We start from the raw sequence: 7,464 nt of genomic DNA, 5'->3' as shown, positions 1-7,464 counted from the left end.
GGCGGGACCCGACCTAAGAGTGGAGGAAAGCCACAGAAAAGTGGTTTTCATTTATATACACTATATTATATATAGGAAGAGCTTATAACTGAGTATTACCCTTTCCTACCACCAGATCGTGAAACTGTCACGCTGATTTTCTTCCCCTGCCCCTTAAGCCAGTGCAGTATCGCTACGAAGCGCTGCAACCCTGTCTGCCATCCCTCACTACCCTCCGAGGTGCACAGTACCTTCCCCTCCTCTACCCTTGCAGTCCAGCAAAGGATGCAAAGAAGAAAGGAAAGTACATCTCGGTGTTAACAGCTTTTTGGAAGTCTACTGATCCACCTCAAGCTGTGGCAACATCCACGGGGTCACTTCAGTTTTGGATATCTGAGATGCAATCTTCAACTCGTGGCTGAGGGAGCTGTTGGACACTTTAGGAAATAACACTAAGCAAGTTACACGTGTCTGCAAAAGCAGGAAATCTGACTTAGGAAATGAAGTTCTGTAAGCCAAAGCTGCTTTTCCACTACATATGAGGCTTGAACTTTGTGCTGCTCTTCCACTTGGCAGTATTTTCTCAGTTGAGGGCAGAAAAGCCAATGATGGTCACTTTATGGGTTAGGGAGAGAAAAGAAAAAGGAGGAAAGGTGAACAAAAAAGGAAAAATACAAACCAGACGCTTCAGTTGAGCTAAGGACCATAAACTACAAGAGGGCTGCTGCTGAGAAAAGTACAGGTGCAACAAGGTCTCGACCTCACTATGGCAGAAAAAGCAGGCCAACACATGCTTTAATACGGGTAACATAAGGAGATCACCTTTTGGTGCTCAAGTTGCCTGTGGTTTCAACAAGAGGAAGACAGATTCTGTAAGGATACACAGACGATTGCATGAAGACAGGAGTTAAATTACTGGTGATGCTTTTGCACCAGGAAGTGACAAAACAACTACACACTTCTTTAAGGTAGGCTCTGTTTGGATCTGTAGTAACGAAACCCTGCCTTAAAGACCTCATGAGTCTAAGATGGAACATCACGTGAACACAGAACACAACACTACCCTCCATGGTACACACATTTGTTTTAGATTATTTCCTCTTTGAGGTCTAAAAAGCCATCCATGCAGATCTCCCAGGTTCATCGGAAGGAAAACCAGCACGCATTCAGCTAGAGTAGTACCTACCTGTTCTCTGGAGGTATAGCAATGAATGCAAAATAAACCAGAAACAGCTGAACCAATTTTGCTCATGAATTTAAAGTCTAACTTTCAGATAAAGATTCAGCCCTACAGCATCTGGAAAGATTTGACACAATAATGCTCACAGCCTGCTGTGCCAAATTTCCCGTCACACGTACATAGATTTATTATTCTTTATGCAGTTAGAGCAGCATGTAACAGCATCTATTGACAAGATCATGTCTAACATACATGCTTCTTGCCATACAGCTATTACATGTTCTGTGAGACAAGTTACTTACGCGCTTTTCATGTGGAAAGACCTTCTACTTCCCATTACAGTGTGGAATTCTGCATATCCATATTAGAGTTTACACAGCAAAATTGGTTGATGAAAAACGGGACAACCTACATGCTACCAAGGTAATTTTGCTGCTGAAATCTTGAATTTTTTTAAAATTAATCCTGCAAGCTTAAAAATAGAAAATGCATCTGAGAAATATAAATGACCTTTCACTTCATTTTGCTTAAGTTTCAATAAACCTATTTAGATTTGCAGCCTTCAGAGGAATAATAACTAACTAAATATTCTAGAATTCAGGAACAAAAATAAAGATGCCATTTAAAAATTATTTTGAGATGTCTGCTGTGTTTTTAATGATTTTTTTTTGGCACGTTGCGTTAGAATGGTCACATTCCCATTAATCATGAGAGAAAAGTGCATTGTCATCACAGAGATTGGAGAGCCTCTTTAATGTTCAGAACCGATTTTTCTTCTCCCCCTTTCTTATTTTAAATGAAGGCTAGCACTTCTGGTAGGTTTTTTTTCCCTATACCTTTTAAGTGCTTCCCCTTTGGAAGTGGAGGGGTGGGTGTGGGAATATCTCAGAAATAGGTTTTTATTTTGTCTTTTCTATAACTCAGAATTCCCTAGAGTTTTTATTCAAATGTTCAAAGTTGACTTTGACAATTGACAAAGAATGTAAACTGGCATTCCTAAAGGGAAAGAAACAGGAAAATTACTAGTCTGTAGGTGAACAGAACTCTTGTAACATTAAACTGAAGTAGTAATTCAAGGAGCCACTACAAGTGATCTTCTTCCCCCATCCCGTTCCCCTCCGCCATTCAGAATTTTATTTACTGCAATTTATAACCCTAAGAAGTCAACCATCCTCTTATTTCTATGAGCACCGTGCAGAAGTCAGGCACTGAGACAGAAAGTCCTGGATTTAATGGTACTGATACATAGGAGTGCTAGATACTGCGCCAAGTCTCATAGGCACTGCTCTGACACCGGCAAGACAGCACAAAATATATCTGAGGTTATTTGGATTGGCAGGAACTGAACTTAACTGAATTAAGTTACAGACTTCTTTTCCGGACCCTTTCCTTTGAAAGCTAAGCAAAACAAATGAGAAATTACTGACTAAAACAAAAGCAAACGCAGATCTAAATTTTACAGTCATCTGTAGAAGTAGCTGTTTTATAGGTGGGCACAATCAAACTCTAATAACTTCAGGATACTTACATACATACTTAAATGTTTGAATACAGCCTTTTCTACTTTCAACATATAAAAATCAAGTGAAGTCATCTATACACCAAACAACTTAAGAGTTGGCATTGTCTTAAACTTACAGAGAGTATTTCAAGCACCCTCGAGCACCTCTTTGGTCTACTCAGCTGCTTCTAATTGTTAGGTGCTTCATTCATCCAGCTACCCCAGCCTTGCCTTGGCCTCAAAGCTCAGTATTTATTCCTCACAATGCAGATGTTAAACACTGGACACCAAATTTTCCTGCACTGGTTACCAGCCACACTAACCTGCTGTGAAGTAGGCCACTGATAAGAAAACTTGTAACGCTGCATTCAGTGACCAACTTTGGGTACAGTTCTCCTGAGAAATTTTGACTTCTGCCTGAAATGTCAGCACGTCAAAGGAATTAAAACAATATCCATGGCATAAAAGTTTACATTTGGTATGTTAATATATTCTGCAATTAAGTTATCAAATGGCTTATGTACACATTCTGATTTTGAGAAATATTTTGCCTGCAACGCGCATATGCCATACTACCAGAGATTAGAGGACCCTTATGTCCAAACTTAGTACCTTTCTTAGGCAAGGACCTCATCAACATTACACAAAGTAGAAGAAAAAGGTAAGTTTGAAGTAAAAAGTTACGCACACAAAAAAAAAAAATCACCATTTAAAATTTTGCAGAAGACAGCCAAAATCTGCAATGAAAGAACATTACAAATTTCCAGGACACTGAATAATAAACTGAAATTAATAAATTTAAATAATCCAGCATTTTTTGATGACAGCATTGAACTTTTCGAAGCAAAAGAAAAACGCAATTATCAAAAGCAAAAAGTCTTTATCTCTGGACTACAGCATTCCATCAAGAGGACTAAACGCAACAATGGAAACAAGCATATCACACTAGAGGTTACTGTCTCTATTAGCAGCATGATCAGAAATAAACAAACTCATAAAGCACAACTGCGGCTCAGCTCTATTAGCGGCAACCAGTCTTCCTAAGAGGTTTAGGCCAGCATTCGGTACTTGTAATGCAGGGCCAGTAGAGGACTTTAACAATTTCACGCTGGAGAAAGACAAACAGCTAGAAGCAGCAGTATCTTAAAATTGCTTTATCCAAATGTGTTTGTGACACCAAGTTTGTCCTTCAAGCCCTATGTTATAGCTTCAGAGCTGTTAACATCCACCATATTTTAAAGTCATTATCTGTCAGAAGTAAACACCATAAAAGCCATTATAAAGAACATGGGTCTGTAGGTTTCTTTAGACACCATATACAACTTCACCTTGCAAGCGTTAATATATTCCTTCCAGCCAGTACTACATCCATCCTGCCCCACCAGTCTCATGCTGTTCTCCATGTGGATGTTAAAAACCACTACAGGAGCCCTCCATTAGCAGGTCAGAAACTTCACAGGCCTGTCCTGCCTGAGACCTGGGCTGATCACTGAGCAGGCTACCACTTCCCCTTGTGTTCTGATCGATTCCCTTTATTGGGGAGCGCATCATCTCTACAATACACACTGCTTGTAAACTACACAGGTGTATGTGCTAATTACAAAGTCGGGCTGACTATTTACATCAACAATCTTAAAGCTGCCAGTGTTTTGGAGCTGGTTGGAGCCAGTCCAGCCTGAGGAGTGGATTGCCTGGTGTGTAACGTTCTAATGCTGATGGAAGCTTTTCCTGTAGTGTGTTCTTCACGCATTTAAAAGCTATTCCTCTCCCTGACACGCAAGACATTCTTCTCTCTGCAGCAGTTATCTGTAAAGAATCTGTAATAACACTACGACTTTTTGAAGACTTTTTTAACTAAGAGGTCCCAAATTTACCAGTGCAGGTAGTTAATAGCTAGGAGGAAGAAAAAACAGAGAAAACCAAAAACCCCACATACAAAACCAGGAATTTTGTTTTAGCGTCCTTGGTCATCCTGGGCATTCTTGGATATACTTGGATAGATTTAGTCTATTCAAATCTAAATATCCGCACATCTGGAACATCAAGACCTGACAGCTTTACACAGGTGCTGTGCAACAATCATCTCTCAAATATAACATGGTAACTATAAACATTACAGCAGTATTTTCAGAGTGATTTCCCAAAAGACAAGATCAATTTCTATCAACAACAAAGACAATGTTTTATTGAACAAATCTATGTACAGTACAAAAAGTTTTTTAAATGAAACACTACTGTTGATTTATTGCAGTTTGATGGCTCAGTTTTAATTTGTACTCTCATATAAAATGCAAAGTAAAATAATTTAACATTCAACAAGGAAGCACAAATTTCCTTTCTTGCTGAACCTGTAACAGCTTTTACAAATTAAGAGAGTCCCAAAATGCATACACTGCATTTAATCAGAAAGGTCTTACACAGTACCAAATAAATTAAGAAAATAGTAACACTACCACCCCCTTTGAGTCTTTTGTCCATACCACTGGTGTTAAACAATAAAAGAAATGAGTACAGCTGAACCTTCAATGTGATATTAAAATCACAAAGTTTAATGTTATAAATTATCCAAACTATACAATTTATATAGTTCTAATGAATATGGCTAAATAACCAAAGTACCAGTGACCTTTCCCCACAGATACGACCACTTTCGGTATTTCTTTTTTTTTTTTTTTGTGAAAGGTGCCTACCAAGCGGCAACTCTGAAAAGTAGAACTCACATGACCCTTACAGCGAACTGTGATCAGGTTAGAGTAGACAGTCTCAACAGGAAAGTCTAAATCCAATCTACAGCCACCTGGAGGAACGTTATTAGAATACGATTACCAGCAATGAACTGCACAGACTTTGACCCAACAAAGCTCCTAAGCTCATGTATAACCTCAGGCAGCCTTCAGATATTTGCACGCTTACATTACACATGTACTTCAGTATTTATTGAATCAAAGTGATACATCTCAAATGCCTGGGGGAAAAAACCCCAACACTTTCAATTCTAGATCTGGAACCTTTTTTCTGCCCTGGAAGTTGCAGGCTTAGTATAGGGTAAAACTCAACATACTGAAGAATCCTTAAAAAGCATGTAGAATTATCCCCCACATTACGAGTATCTTTTTGCTCCTAACTAAAGTTGCTTAATATTGCAACTATCTGAGAATACCAACAGGTATCAGAGAGTAGTTTAAAGAAAATGCAGTGTCTTCTGAAGTAAAATTCATTCAAAAATTTTACTGCCTACTTGCTACTTCAAAGTAAATTTAGCATATTTCTGATAGGTGTTAGGTGATGCTAATATTCACCTACATAAGAATTCAGTTTTCCAGTTCTCCAAAGTGCATATACTGAACACATGGTATAAACAAATGGTGGTGTCCAAGAAAAGCATCTTTGAACAAAAATGCGTTTAATGCAGGTATAAAAAATTATGGTCACAGTTTATGCATGAACATAGATGCATTTATCTACACACTTAAACCAAAGAAAATACAAGTCTCAATCATGTTTTTAAGGCATCTTAAAACACATGGAGCTCCAGGAAAATGCAAAAAAGCACCAAAGATTAAAGGTACATTTAAAAGACTTTACAAAAACATTTTTGTCACATCTATCGACCAAGTCCTTAGATTTTTTAAAACTGCAATACTTTAAAATTAACCTTTTTTTTCCAAATATATTTAAGCAAATTTAACTAGATTAACATTAAGCAAAGAAAGGGGAGCCTGGGAACATTCAAGATAACTGGGTCCTTAAAAATTAGTTGGTAACTTGAAAGCCCTTGCGGCCAAGAAGGACAATGGCATCCTGGGCTGTATCAGAAGGGCTGTGGTGAGTAGGTGGAGAGAGGTTCTCCTTCCCCTCTACTCTGCCCTGGTGAGACCGCATTTGGAATATTGCGCTCAGTTCCAGGCCCCTCAGTTCAAGAAGAACAGGGAATTGCTTGAAAGAGTCCAGCACAGAGCCACAAAGATGACTGAGGGAGTGGAGCATCTCCCTTCTGAGGAGTGGCTGAGGGAGCTGGGTCTCATTAAGGGGTGACCTCATTAACGTTTATCAATTTGTAAAGGGCGAGTGTCAGGAGGAAGGAGCCAGGCTCTTCTCCCTGACGTCCAACGACAGAACAAGGGGCAATGGGTGCAAGCTGGAACATGGGAGGTTCAACCTGAACACGAGGAAAAACTTTTTTACTGTGTAAGTGTCTCAGAGCACTGGACCAGGCTGCCCAGAGAGGTTGTGGAGTCTCCTTCTCTGGAGACATTCAAAACCCGCCTGGACACGTTCCTGTGTGACCTAGTCTAGGTGATCCTGCTCTGGCAGGGGGGTTGGACTGGGTGATCTTTCGAGGTCCCTTCCAACTCCTAATATTCTGTGAAAGCAAAAAATGTGAAAGTGCATTTGGCTGATAAGGTCCCCATTAATTTTATGTTTAAAAACTTTTCGTGTATTTATATATGTAAATATATATATATATTCTGTATATATATGTATATATAATGAACGATGTGTTTAAATCAGTTTTTTTGCAATGGCAAAAAAAATTCTTTGGTGCCTCAAATGTCAAAAATATTTGAAAGTGGGCCAGTCATTGGTATTAATGTAATGCACACATACCTGTGATCATAATTTTATAACCTTTTAAGTTAATCCAACTCAAAGTTAAGGCAAAAATATTCTAGAATTCAAGAGTGTTAATTTGAATTTGTGTTCTTTTTACCTCCCAGGAGGGGAAATGGAAGCATAATTAATGCAACTATCCGATAATTTCACAGAGGATTATTAAAAGAGGCATTACTGAACGATAAAAGTT

This window comes from Mesitornis unicolor, unplaced genomic scaffold, assembly GCF_000695765.1.
Source record: "Mesitornis unicolor isolate BGI_N332 unplaced genomic scaffold, ASM69576v1 scaffold26125, whole genome shotgun sequence".
NCBI classification, from domain to species: Eukaryota; Metazoa; Chordata; class Aves; order Mesitornithiformes; family Mesitornithidae; genus Mesitornis; species Mesitornis unicolor.
This window is presented reverse-complemented; position numbering follows the sequence as displayed.